The sequence below is a fragment of the Chaetodon auriga genome, chromosome 16 (assembly GCF_051107435.1).
Source record: "Chaetodon auriga isolate fChaAug3 chromosome 16, fChaAug3.hap1, whole genome shotgun sequence".
Taxonomy (NCBI): Eukaryota; Metazoa; Chordata; class Actinopteri; order Chaetodontiformes; family Chaetodontidae; genus Chaetodon; species Chaetodon auriga.
Window position 1 is genome coordinate 24,373,694 of NC_135089.1, and position 15,263 is coordinate 24,388,956.

At 39.5% G+C, this 15,263-nt stretch overlaps 1 protein-coding gene across 1 annotated transcript in view; it reads right to left on the minus strand.

Annotated features, from left to right (window-relative positions):
• The window catches only part of fbxl16 (F-box and leucine-rich repeat protein 16), a 117,517-nt gene extending 111,478 nt beyond the window's left edge, over positions 1 to 6,039 (minus strand). Inside the window, exon 1 of the mRNA XM_076751843.1 lies at positions 5,525 to 6,039. The gene's annotated coding sequence lies outside the window, so the exon portion shown is untranslated. The remainder of the gene's footprint in view (positions 1 to 5,524) is intronic.
• Positions 6,040 to 15,263: the final 9,224 nt, after the last annotated feature.

The window sequence follows — 15,263 nt, forward strand, 5'->3', positions numbered from 1 at the left end:
AAGTTATACCATGCCACTCAACCAGTTCTCTTGCAGCGTTCTGTATTTGTTTCTGCTTCTTCTTCTTCTTCATTTTCCGGCTTCAGGAAACATTTAAACACAAAACATGCTGAGCAAATTGAGCATGAAGACAAAACTGATGATGTGGTAGACAGAGAAGATTATGCAGATAATTCTCAGTCCCAAGATTTTGAAGCAGCAACCAGTAGTTCTCAAGTTCTGCCTGTATCTAAGACAAGTACTCGTAATATGTGCGCATCTGCTATTGCTGGTCTGGCCAAGGAAGAAGTATTACTGGAGGTACAGAGTCAAACTAAAGATGCAGCTTTGAAATGTTTATCTTCTCAGGATAGAAGTGTTAAAGCTAAAATTTAACAAAGTTTAGAAAAAGCTGAAAATCCCTTTACTTTATTGAATTCAGAGTCAAAAAGAAATGCATGTTTTGAACAGAAATGGAAAACTGTTGAACCTGAACCTTTTGAGACTGCTAATCCATTGAGATCCAAAAGAGGTATACATAAATTGGGGGCTATATATTTTACATTCATCTATATTCAATATACATTTATGTGCACTTTTTCATGCCCAGGATATTAAAACCTATGGGTCTGACACCATCCTTCAGCCAATTGTCAGTGACCTCAAAGTGCTTGAAACTGATGGTATTAAAGTTCCCATGTCCTCAAGTCCTGTTCGTGGTAGCATTGTGCAAGTCATCAGGGATAATCTTGGTATACACGGACTGTTTGGGTTTGTAGAATTGTTCAGTGCTCAGAATTGCTGCCGTTTTTGTCTTACAGAGAAAACTTATTTTCAAACCACATTCTCTGAAGATGAAGAGAGTGTGATATTACGAACCAAAGACACGCATGCAGAACATTGCCATACTATAGAAACCACTCCACAACTACCTCATGTATATGGTGTCAAGCGTTCATGTTTATTGAACTCTTTGCAATATTTCAAAACTGCTGAAAATTTTCTGTCGATATCATGCACAACATTTTAGAAGGTGTTGCACAGTTTGAGGTAAAACTTGTGTTGGAGTATTTGCAGGAGAACTCTTTAAACTGCTAAACAACTGGTCAGTAGAATACAGGCATTTAACTATGGCTACACTGAGAGGAGAAATCTTCCCCCTGCAGTTAAGTTAGGTGATGATTAAGTAATGATTTGGGGCTGAATGTAATACAGTCCTGGTGTTTATTGCGCAACATGCCACTGATATTTAGTGTATGGAGAAAGTTCATAGAGACGATGAGTACTGGCATCTTTTAATGTTGCTTCTGCAGATCGTAAATATTGTTTTTTTCTACAGTCCTAATGGTATGGCGATCTTTTTGACACAGATTATTGTTGAGCATCATCGTTTTTTTAAGTGTTTGTTTCCTTCTCAAAATCTCTTGCCTAAGCATCATTTCATGACCCATTATCCTCGATGTATAAGGAAGATTGGACCAATTCTGCACATGTGGTCTATGAGGTATGAGGCAAAGCATAATTTTTCAAGACCCAACTGAAGAGTTTCAAAAATATCACAAAGACATTGGCCAAAAAGCACCAGAGATACATGTCCTTGTGTTGGGAATCTTTTAGCCAGTGCAGATTAACACTTGGTCCAGGACAGATGGTGCAGTTCAAAGATTTGAAAGAGGGTCATGAGATTGCTACCAGGCTAAACACCACAGTATCTTCTAATGTAATGTCAGCAAAGTGGGTAAAGCTTCATGGCACAGAATATCGCCCTGGCTTAATAGTATGTGTTGAAGTAGCTGATGAGAGACCAGTATTTTGTAAGATCAGAACTATTATTGTGAAAGATGAGCAAGTTATACTTACTGGCTCAGGAGTAGAAACCATTTGTTTTGATGAACATTACCATGCATTTGAAATTTTGCTTAAGCCTTTCCAGGCACTTAAAGTGTTTGATGTTCAAGAGTTACTCTATTTCAATGGATGTTCAAATGGCATACGGAGCAACAATTTCCTCCCTTTTTATAGTTCCATATTGTCATCTAATGCAGGACTGACCAGTGTTTTTAGCGTTAAATCAGTGTCGATGATTTTTCACATGGAACTTTTATGGATTTGTGTGGAGTTTCATGCAAATTTTAAGATGATGATGTTTGCATATATTTCCTATGGAGGAAAATCTAGGTAGCAGGATGAGATGGAGCAATATAATCTAATTTGGCTGTTTTGTGTAAAACTAAATTTCTATAACCACAATTTAATATTTAATAAAATAAAATTATACATCAGATGTAAGTCATTTATCCAAATCACAAGTTGTTAGTCATCTGGCTCAGGATATCCTGCTCCATATTTCCCCCCCTCATAAAAGCTATCTTTGAAAATAACTTAATGGCACTTTGAAAACGTTTTTCACTATTGAAAGAAATTAAGATTTTAAATCTACCATGTCTTTTAAGAATGTTTAAATTTTTTGTCTTTTGTTATCTTACAAACTGAAAGTGAAGTTTTATTTTATTATAACATGATAAGAGGACTGTCTCACAAAACCAAACAAAAATGAAAACTTGTTTTGAACTAAATCTGAAGGTTTATATTTCTATTCTAATTTTGTTACAAATTTTTATTAAGACATGGATTCACTGGTTTGGTTGGGTGTTCCATGCAGTGCATTGTTAAGTAGAAATTGCTAAACACTAAAAAGTAATGCTATTTAGAATGCATTTTATTGAAAACAGTCAATTCAAAATCCAAAAAGTCAGTAAAAGTGCGCTGAAAGCTCACCACCAGACCTGATCAACTCTGTGTGCCAGCGGTGCACCGGCTAGGCAAGTGGATTTTCATAAACCGGCAGAGTCGTGCGCCCATGTCACCAATACCTCACAGGCAGGTTTCCACAGTGTCTGGCATTTCACTGCGATCAATAATTAGCAACAGCCACAATTCAATGCAACTATCTGAATCAGCACATATACTCAGCTACAACACTTTTGCCAAATAATGCATCCACCTCTTAAGTTTCTTTTCAGACACTGTTACCAGCTCATATTTTGGGATGTTTTGACTTGACAGAATTTCAAGTTCACCCTCAGGAATATTGACAGATAAATTATAGACCCTTCGTATCAAGAAAATGCTACTTCTACTGAGTCTAATAGAACAGTGATGACTATAAAAATTCAAAACTTACAGACGTCAGATCATTTCTCATTTTTGATGAACCCCCACAAAGAAAATTATATTGTTCTTAAACTGCACACCATACAAGTAATCACCATGTTTAATAGTTCAGTTTAGCCGTATGTGCTCCTGTGAGGAGTTATTAGCAGGCAGGCAGAACTCAGCACAACACCAGAAAGTCTATGGACAGCATGGTGGTTTCAGAGATGTGGATGGTGTTGTCCCTCAGCTTGAGAGTGAACCTGGATAAAATGTCTTACTGGTTGGACTGAGGCTGCCATTGTCTGTTTTTGTGTTGTCTGTATTTTCTTTGTTCATGAGGGAGCCTGCTGAAACATTTGTCGATGTATTCTTCCAAATGGTTCAGGTGGCTTGATACTGTATTCCAGTTTTTCAATAGAAAATTAAAACAATAGTTGAGGAAAAATGAAGAAAAAGGTTTAATGTAACAATAATTTTTAAGAATTTAGGTTAAGGTCAAACTTAATTTAAACTTAAAATATTTTATGTCTAAGTTTGCTGGATAACAAAGTCATTCAGGAGCAGTGTGGTACACTGTTTGAGTTTGAATTTCCATAATATTAAAATTAGTACATGTTCTGAAAAAACAAGATAAATATATTTACACATTTTAGATGATTCTGACCATCTCAAACACTCATGGTGAATAAAAAGAGTGGATGAGAGAGGGACACAGAGGGGACTGCGACTTTTCCAATTTGTGTTGTCTATACCTGAAGAGGTAAAACAAGGTTGTTTGTTCAAAACTTGTCCATTACCCCTTGTGGCTTGTGGGAAGAGGTTGGGGTATAATTCTGTTCCATGTGTTTGTGAAATCCTGTCCTTCTGCCAAAGGCTATTGAGTCTGTGTGTGTGTGTGTGTGTGTGTGTGTCTGTGTGTGTCTGTGTGTGTCTATGTGTTCCTGCACCTACAGAGAGAGACTGATTAAAACATCACAATGTTTATAAAACATTTTAGTTACTCATTGCTGAGTTAATTCTCTTACAAAGTAATAAAAGCCTCAATATCTTGCACAAACAGTGTTGCCAGTCTTTCATTTTTAGTTCCCCTTTCAGCATCTTGCTAGTTGGCTATCTAAGATGAGCTAAATGCACATGTAAGTGAGGTAGCTATTACAGAACCTTTATTTACGTTTATTTTTACACTTCAGCTTTCAGTTTGCATACTGTATGTTAATACAACTAATATTCTCCATTCTTAGTTCACTAGCTGGTGAGCAGAACTGAACATTCAACTGTGTTTCAGTTCAGTGAGTGAGCTATGCAGTCAGAGTCCCAGTAAAGCACTGAACGATTTAGTGAACAAATCTTTTGAGCACATCTTTTTAATATATGTATTTTAATGACTCAGTACATTGAAAAGAACTGATTTACTCATCACAACTTATTTCCATCAAAAGAAAGCCATGCACTGTGCAGCAAGAGGATTCTGTTAATCTATAAGAATCAATCCAGTATACAGTGTGTAGCCTACTATTGTTCTGCATAGACTAAATATGCAATATGCTTTCAACATGCCATTTATAGAAAGTGAAACTGCCCCCCCAACACACACACACACACACACACACACACACACACGTTACAAACTGAGAGGGGTGGAGTTTGAAAGATGTGGGATCTCACAATGAACACTGGCTTACATTATGCGAAGTGTGGCCCTCACAAGGTCCACCAACACCACCTCCATCAGTAGATCAGTCATTCCAACCACATGCTTTACAGCCAAATATGGTTCAAATGCACAATCAATTACATTCTACAGGAAATCCAAAAGTTATCAAACATACAAAGATGGCTTTACCAACCTCAAAGCTACTTAAGGGGAAGGGGGTCGGAGGACTGAAGGATTAAGCGATCAGTGACTCCATCATGTTTAACATTAGAAAGTATGGAAATGTCATGGAGCCCATACGAGACTGAAAAAGAGCTAACAGAGCATCGGTATAGAATCACGACAAACGCACAGAAACTCATTAAACACCTGGTTTAAAAAAGGACTAAAAAGAAGAAATCACGTTGCTGCACAAATGAGAACGAAAGAGATTGCGTCACTGACAGACGCTGACGTCATCGTGTTTGTTACTAATACGCAGCTCGATGCGACTGATCAGCTCCGTCTCCCAAAGGCCCTACAATGCACACAAAGAGCTGAAAAACCCAGCGCCATTCGCCCACATCACCCCCGATGTCTCTGCAATCTCCTCCGCCTCATCCGAGGAGCCGCAGTGTAGGCACGGCTGCCATAACCCACCACCTCATCATCCATCACAAGTATCGACATTCTACACACATTCTGCAAACATGGACACATCTTCCTTGTTCGCATTTTTTTCGCAGCATTCCTTACCTCTCTGATGAAAATTCACTAGAGCATTAATCCATAGTCAGCACGCTGATATTGCTGCCTCTCGATCACGTTTTCCAAACGTTGCGGTGCAGAGAAGGGGAAATAAATAATTATTAGGAGGAAGCCCTGCCCGTAATGTCCTATCGGGAGGTGAGCGATGCGCGGAGCGAGCCCATAGATACAAGAAGAGCACCCAGGTCCAAAATCAGAATCATTTAAACGTTGGGGAGAACCGATAGACAGCACCCTCTGCAAAATCACTCAAATCTATTCAAAATAATTTCTCTATTTGGTTTTCGATTGCCTAGTCCTCCTCCACAACAGAATGGCCCTCTCTGTCTCGTAATTTCTCCTCCACACACGCACACACGCAGAGCAGAGCTGCTCTGTCTTATTTAAAGAGATAGGATAGGGCAGCTGGAGCAGCGCTGTGCACAGAGCCACACTGTCTGCTTCTTATGTAACAGCAGCAGCTTCTGATTGTTCTGCAGCCCAGACACACTCACACCGTAAATGAACCACAGGTACAGTAAGTGCTTTACTAGTGTGTATGTGTATGCAGGCTACGCCTGTGTGTGTGCAACTGTGTAATTGCGGCTGGCCAGTGGCGTACACAGATTTCGCTTAAGTGCAGGAGTTAAACGCACAAAGGGCCCCTCTTTTGAACGCTGATGTGGCTGAGAGTATGCGCTGGTGGGAATCATGTGCCCCACCCCCCAGTATATAATAAATATGAACATTCTCCTCATATTTGTAATTGGCATGGCAGCAGATTCCCCCCCCCCCCCAAAAAAAAAAACTGAAAGAGAGTCCATATGTTAATTCACAGATAAATGGACTCCAAAATGCACTGGATGTGTACCATTCACAGAAAACATCCTGCATTTTGTTTGAGTTCATGTCAACAGTAACAGTGAACACAGCAGCTGAGTGTGAACAAGGAGCCTCAGAGGAAGGGGGAGAATATAGTGTTGAACATAACAAAACACACTGTACAGGGCATGGATGTAGCTTTTCTCAGTCCAGTATTTTATTTTTACAGTGAGAGGAGTTGTCTCCAGTGCTTTTTTCCACCTTTCAGTAGAGAAGAGATTGGTCCATAAGGAAAACTTTAGAGAGCACTAAAACCTCAGTATGCGTGGCTTTAGCCAGCAGAGGTGCGTACTGTTGAAGAGGGGCAGCTTTCCTCACCATCTCAGCTTATCTCCCAGGTTGCTTTTTGACTATTGATTGATTGATTGATTGCTTTCAAAATTATATTTTACTTTTTACTTGAAATATTTAACATATTTTAAATTGTACACAGCAAAAAGTGGAGTGTTGAATTTTCAGGGTTAAACATTTCGGAGTTGATTTCAACTCTGAAAATGTAATTTTAACACTTTCTGATTTAAATGGTACCCAGTGTTGGAGTTATTTGACAGAGTTGATCACACCAGTCTTACTTTAGCTCTGCCAGAGTTAATTTAAAAAACTAAGCTCCTCCCACAGGTTGGGCATCTCACTTATTCTTCGGAGACACTGAGAACCCTGCAAAATTTCATGTGTTGTCCTCGTGTCATGCAGCCCTACAAGGTTAGTGGAATTAAGTCAAACTTACTGAAACAATTATAAACAGATGTTGTGAACTGTACTACATCCAATTAAACAGCTTTGGAGAATATATGCTACACAAAGCCTTTGTTGCTTGGCCTGAACAGAGTCTGTCACGCTGATTAGCTAATATTAGCTAGCTATACAACACCTAGCTAACTGTTTAAAGCCTCAGACCTTGTCAATTGCAATCTAATTTATCACAAGGAATTTCAAGGTGATGAAAAACAATGCTTAACATTTTTAATGTACGAACTGTTGTTTAGAGCTAATGTTAATGTTGGCCTGTTGCGCATTTGTGCCATGCAGTTTAAGACAAAAAGTGCCGCCAAAAATGTGTCCCAATATGCAGAGGCGTGTCTCACATCTAGCTGACTATGTGACCGGTAGTTTGGATTAGTTTTTGCACTTCCATCTGTAAAAGTGAATTTACTTTTTTCTTGCATGTCTCATTCAAAATGCTAGTCCTGGTAAAATACAACCAACAATAGAAATACTTTCTGCAATTTAATGACAAAGGTAAGGTGGAAGTTTATTTTTACTTGGATGAGTGCTAAATATAAAAGTGTACTTAAAACCTCATTGTGTAAGCTGATTAATGTCATGTACTGATTTGTGCCGACTCTTTCTTAAAAGTGAATATATTGCTAAACAGTTTTGGTAATGCAACTTGTCAATTTTTAAGGTCATCATTATTTCATTTGTCATTATAAAGTACTTAATTCTATTTGACAACAGTAATTTGGTGTGAGGAAAGGAATAGAACTGACTTCAAAGGAATTTTCAATTTCATATCACAATTTTTCCAGTCATTGGGAAATTTTGCTTGCCACCGGGTGGAGAATTGACTTACAAAGATGTTACAGGGACAGAGGTCGATTCAGAAATATTCAGCAACCTTGTTGGACAAGGCAACATGTTGCTAACTGTCTGTGATGATGGTGAGTATACAGTCTTGTATAATCAAGCATTTTACACATTACACAGTAAAACATATATTAAATTTCATTTTTTGTAGTTTCCTCAGAGTCCTCTGACTTGTCCCCTGAGATGTCTGACTCAATCATACTCATGGATGAAATCCCTCGTAAGAGAGATTTGAGGATACACTTGATGCAGCATCTGCTCAAAAGGTTGTAGCAAAGCTCAACTCACGTGTTGTTTTTTGTTTTTTTATATTGTTTTTTCACTCATGTCTTAACAGAAGTGTATATTGTCTTTGTTGGTTAGTTTTTTCTTTGATTTTAATTATTTTGGATTTTTGATTGAAGCTGTCCAAAGGAGCTAGTCACCCTGACAGATGCCACAAGAAGACAAATGGTTGATATACTGGTGGCTCACATGATTGATAATCATGGCTATGTGTGCTTCATGTCCCTAATATTTGTGTTAAATAACTGTATAGTCATTGCTCAAATTTAGATTACCAATATAATATCTCCTCTCAGGCCCCTCCCGACCAAAGGGATCAGAGAGGAGCATGCTCTTGGGATAGTGATGCTGTTCCCCTCCCTCAAGGATCCATACACCAAGAAAGGCTATGTAATAGTTTTTATTATTAGTATTTGCATAACATTTGTATTTTGTGACACAAAGCTGTGTGCATGATATTGACATTTAAATTCTCTGAGCCTTCTTATGTATGTATGTCAACACATCTCTTACTATTTTGTGTTATTTTAGGAACATTTCTATGATGCTGCACGCAGCACAGGATACATTTCTTGGCACCTGAAAACTGTCCACAGGAAGTTTTTTTGTGGATCTCCAATGCCATTAGATAGCTCTATGGACACTTCTCCAGGGGGCCCAAATCTCCAGAGGACTGTGAATGTTGAAGGGCAGCTTGATGGGGACGCTTGCCAGGAGGCAATGTCTTTGCTCAATCATACCACAGACAACTCTGTGATTTTCCAGAAGATGAGAGAGAGACCTTTCAGTACCGTCAGAAGCTTGTTAATGACCCAGGCAGAAGTGGCGATGTCGTCTCCACCTTCTCAAGATTTCTGGATACAAAAGGATTGGTAAATTAGGAATTATGTGTTTTGAAATTTGTAATAGAGATTGTTTAATTTAATTTTCTAATTTCTTAAAGGTGGACCAAGACTTCACTCTCTTGTTTGGTGGCAACGAATCCTCCATGCTGCTTCAGAAATGGCACGTTTTCTTTAAGCCATATGTCAAAGAAGAGGCTGAGCAGCTCATGTCAATACCATACGAGTTGCATCGCTTGGTACAGTCAGCAGAAAGTTCCCCGGGAAGTGATGTTGATGAGGCAACAAGTGAGTTTTATCTGTTTTGTTTGTTTTAAAGCAGTTTGCAGTTGCATTAGTTTCATTTGTCATTATGCATATGAATAAAATTAGAACATAAGAGCACCTGTGACTTAGTAGTCTTAACTATTTCTATTTACTATTTCTATTCTATATCTCTCAAAATGATATGCTTTTGTGGATAAATATAAAATAGTGGATGGAAGAGTCTCATAAATCTCTTTGAATTTGAAGAGTTCTTAGTTTATTCTCCTCAGGCTACAACAAAGAAATGGCGTCCCTGTTGTTGCTGATACATCTCCTTCCACCACCACCCGGCGGACCGAAGTCTCCAAAAATCAGTGCAAGTGATGCAGTTGAGAGGCTCATTATCTTTCACAAGGTAACTATAATATTATGGTTATTATTGTAATTTTTCATGTCACCTTCTTAGCTGCAATTGTAAATTAGAGTAATTAAAAATTGAATTAAATGGAAAACAGATCTTAATAGGTGTTCCATCTTGCAATAGCCAGTCAAAGCATGTTTGAACAATTGTTTCTACAACTTAGCTTTCTCTGTGGCTCAAATCATTCTAGTATATATGTTTTCTGGTTCCTTATCTCAACACTAGTTATGCTGCCGTCTGGAGGAGCATCTCCGCAACCAGCAAGGTCGGCAGCCATACCTCCTCATGGTTGGGCGTCAGAAGAGCAATATCGACAGCTTCTACATCACCATGGATACGCATCTCATTCCATGCCAGGCAAACTTTTATTTGATGAACTTTCAAAGCACATTTTGTGTTTAATTTGTTTTATGATGCTGCGTTGCTAAACTTGTACACATTCTTGCAGACAACAGTGTGTAACATTGATGTGGGGAAAATGGAGTCACCCAGAATGAGAGACTGAAGAACCAGGCTGCTTAACCAGCCAGTGCCACTTTCACTCTGTGAGTGAGAGTCTAAAACAATGTTGACCTTGTTTGTTTTGTGTCAGAAACTGTATGCCAGCAGTGTGCTGCTGAATTCACATTTAAGCGTTCAACATAGGTACTATCCCTGACCCAACTTCAAATTGTTTTGTTCTCAGCCAGGCTGCAGGTTTCAGTTCCTAACCTTAATAGTGTTCATAGCAATATTCAGCCACTTGCTCAAAGTTCTAATGCTGCATGTTCCTCTAGTGAGCCAGTTGCAAGTTCATCTCAGTCCAATGTTTGAAAGGACCACATTAGTCCCCAAAATGAATGTAGCTCTTCCAGTTTTACTCCTGAAAGCAGTGATTCGGGGCTCCTCAAAGATCCAACCAAAGAAATGTATGCATCCATTGTGGTCAAATTACGGGGAAGTGGGATTTCTAACAGTTTGGTATCCTCAAGTAGGAGATTTGGAGGAACTAACAAGAGAGATTCACTCACAAGCACAACAAAATATTATTTCTGTTTTACCTAAATCTGACCCAAATGTATCTGTGATAAATGAATGTTTTGAAAAATTTGAAAACCTGTTTACAGATCTAAATACAGAATGGAAATGAAATAAATACTTCAGCCAAAAATGGGGAATTGTTGAGCCTGTAGAAATAATACTACTATAATGATATGATGATTTTGAACCAGCCAATCCCCTTGGCTCCAAGCATGGAATTCATAAAATTGGCTGTCTGTATGTAGTCGTAAGGAATCTGCCCCCAAAATTTAATTCAGTTTTAATGAACATTCATTTGGTCACATTTTTTCACATACAGGATCTGAAAAAGTATAGTTTTGATGTTATCCTTTAACTGTTGATAAATGATTTAAAAATACTGGAAAGTCATTGCCTAAGTCTTGCATTTTCTGATGAGTCTGTATATGATTCAGTCTCACAGATCACTGGAGATAATCTGGGGATGCACACAGTTCTTGGTTTTAATGAGTCATTAAGTAGCTGTCATTTCTGTTGCCTTTGTTTGATTGAGAAAAATGACTGTCAAACAGTATTCAGTGAGGATGATCCAAAAGTGATCCTTTGTGGAGAAAGATGTGTTTGAAATGCATTGCCAGTCTCTCCATGAAAACCCACAACCACAACTGAAGACACTATATGGTTTGAAAATAAATTCAACGCTGAATTCACTGAAATATTTCCATGTTTGTAATAATTATTCATTTGATATTATGCATGATCTTCTTGAGGGTGTGGCTCAGTACGAGGTCAAATTGCTGTTTTGGATATCTCACACAACATTATCCATTATCCAATTTCACCTGATGGGCGCTCTAAGGCTTAGAGCACCAATCAGGTGAAATCTTCCTGTATGCAACGCTCTCAAGTCTCACCCACTGGGCGTGAGACACATGCATTTCAATCCATTCACATGCTCACACACCACACCTTGTATTTCTCACGCAGAGAAATTACCAGGGCTATTTTCTATAACAGTGGAACAGGTAAAGGAATTAGTGATGTGTCGGTTGCGAACGAAACAGCTCTTGGAGCTGGCTCTTTGAAGTGAACGATCGAAGCAGGCTCCTGCCTGGGAGCCGGAGTTGGAGCCGCTTTGTTTTTTTGTGTTTTTTTTTCTCTCGACTTTTTTTCTGTTCAAGCGCACATGATTGGTCAACTACAGAGAGTGTGGAGCTATATAAACCCAGAAAAAGTGTTGAAATCAACTCTGTGGGAGTTGATTCAACACTGGTTTTCCCTCTTATATTTGTATTTGTGTTAAACTCTAAGTTTCGGCCTTTGACTTACTATTACACTCTGTATCTAAAGAAATTTGGTTTTAAATTTGGTTAATAAAAAAGATTCAGCTTTACTGAAAGAAGAAGTGGTTTTTTTTTTTTTTTTGTGCTTTTTCATCACTCACCAACCAAGTTTGATTCTCCTCACTGCTTTAACCCTCATGCCCTCCCTGGGTATTTTTGTACATTTTTCTCAACTTTCTTTTGATTTGCTGATCATTTTGGCTATGTTACAGCTTGTGGCCTGAATTTTTGTAAGAACTCTTCTTTTTAGTAAAATTTTTAAAATCCAATGTCTTTTACTCTTACATGTCTTCTGTGCATTTTGCACCCTCTGGACACCTTCGTGGCAAAAATTTACACACACATAAAAACTGCTATAAAATCATCATACATCAATATTTTTTTCAGCTTTTTTTTTCCATAAATCTCATGAACAACTTCCAACTTGCTCAAAACTACCAAACATTCAATCATTTTCAGGATTTTGACCCTTTAAATGCCAGTTTAATTATTTTAATTATTTCATTTTTTATTAAAAAAAAAAAACACAAAAAAATTAATTACTTCCCATATAATAAATAGTAGGGGGGTGGGGCTTTGGTGGTGATTGGAATTTTGCATATGTCAAAGATTAGCAACAAAATTGATTTGATTGCATTAATATTTTTTATGTAGTGTCACATACCCCCTCTGGACACCTTCACGGAAAAAAGAAATGAAAAAAGAAAAGAAGAGAGGCCAAAACTCCTGGGGTCCTGTTAACAGCAAGGAAAAATGCAATTTGGTTGGAAACAAATTTGACAAAATCCTCATTCGACAATAAACACGCATTAAGAATAGGGGTGGCGTGAGTTATCTCAATCCTCTACATGCAACTCCAAGAAAACCGGAGCATGATCGGATATTAAGATAGGTTCATAGGAGCATGACTGAATAGTAGGAAGAAGATGGTTATGGATAAGAAAATAATCAATGCGAGTAAAGGTGTGATGCACATTAGAAAAAAAAAGAGTAAACCCTTCCTGATGGGTTAAGAAAGCGCCAAGGGCCAGAAATTGAAAACTCTTCCATAAAGGAGAGAATCATTTTTAGAAGATTTTGAGGGTACTAGGTGATGAGCCATCTAATACAGTATCAAGACAACAGTTATAATCTCCTTCCAATATAAGTTTATATGTGGACAAATTAGGTAGTTTAGAGAACATTAATTGGAAGAAGGCCTCACTGTCCCAGTTAGGACCGTATACATTAGCGAGAACGACTGGAGCGTTGTAAATATAGCAGGATGAACGTTTTGGTTACCTTGGTTTCCGTTACGCATTGAGGTGTGCCAGTATAAAAGCGGTAGTCCACCCACTATATCTTCCTCTGCGCTCCCATCGTCACCTGTGTCACTTCCGGGTCAGAGGTTATTATGCTTAATGCATTTGTGTTGTGCTGTAGGGCGACTGTTTGTGTGCTGCTCCATGTTCCCTGTGTGCGCCATGATTATCTGCCAGTGTTAAGTATCATCTCTCTCTGCGTTATGGTTGGTGCTACTAGGTGGCTAATGCTAATGTGGTCACAGGTAAATGCTGACGGCTGCCTGGAGTCTTTTCGCCACCTCCCCCCCCTCTTGTGAGTGCTGCTTGCTGCTGCTTTGTGTGCACCGCGTTGGCGGCGCGTATTCACTGCGGCTGCTTGCCGTTACGGCGTCCTGCGGCCTTCAGAGAATTGGCCGCCACTTCCTCTGTGCACGATTGTTCGGCCGCATGCCAGGGCCAGCCACGATTACTTTTTTCTTTACCAGGGACTGATCCCTTTTATTTTTCTTTTCTTTGGTTATATTGGGCAGTCATTATTTGATATATTGTTTAAGTTCATGATCTGCCCATAAATTGTGGTTTCGTTAGGTTTTCTTTCTTTTTGGTGTGTGCAACCTTATTAATCTGTTTTATTTTCTCCCTCTTCAGTTGCTGTAGGCCGGTGGTGGTGGTGCTGGTACCCTGGTGGTGGCATCCCCCCATCTTGTCTTGCTGTGTCCCTGGGAGTGGGTTTTCTTCACTGAGAGTGTCTGCCACGTCTCGTGCTCTTAGTAACCACAAACCTGTGTGCCTTGTCACTGACAAGAGTAATTCCCTAAATATATATACTAAGAAAAAAAATAGAGTAAACACATAAGGACGTGCAAAATTTAATTCAGCCAAATATGTATCAGTATAATATCAGTACAAATATGTGTGATCTAACAGGCAGTGAAAAGTCCGAGGTCCAATCAGAAGGACAAGTTGTACAGGTTGATGGCCACAGGCAGGAAAGATTTCCTGTGGCGTCCAGATAGTCCATGGCTTAGTCAGCATCCTCCTCTCTGACACCACCATCAGAGAGTCACACTCCATCCCCGCAACGTCACTGGCCTTGCGGATCAGTTTGTTGAGTCTGTTGGTGTCCGTCATCCTCAGAGTGCTGCCCTAGCATGCAACAGCGTAGAGAATAGCACTAGCCACTGCAGACTCATAGAAAATCCTGAGCATAGTCCGGCAGATGTTGAAGGACCTCAGTCGCCTCAGAAAATAGACGACTCTGGCCCCTCCTGTAGAGAGCATCAATGTCCTTTGCCCAGTCCAGTTTATTGTCAATATGTACCCCCAGGTACTTGTAATCCTCCACAATGTCCACTCCAACCCCCTGGATGGAAACAGGGTTCACCGGTGCCTTCGTTCTCCTCAGGTCCACTACCAGTTCCTTTGTCTTTGTCACATTTAGTTACAGATGGTTCTGCTCACACCATGTGACAAAGTTGTCCACAGCCGCCCTGTACTCATCCTCATCACCCTTACTGATACATCCAACTATCGCAGAGTCATCAGAAAACTTCTGAGGGTGGCAGGTCTCTGTGCAATAGTTGAAGTCCGTGGTGTAGAGGGTGAAGAGGAAGGGAGAGAGAACAGTCCCTTGTGGGGCCCCAGTGTTGCTGACCACTCTGTCTGATACACAGTGTTGCAGGCGCACATACTGTGGTCTGCCAGACAGGTAGTTCACAATCCAGGACACTAGGGGGGCGTCCACCTACATAGCTGTCAGTTTGTCACCCAGTAGAGCTGGACGAATGGTGTTAAATACACTGGAGAAGTCAAAAAACATAACCCTCACAGTGCTCGCCTGCTTGTCCAGGTGGGCGTAGA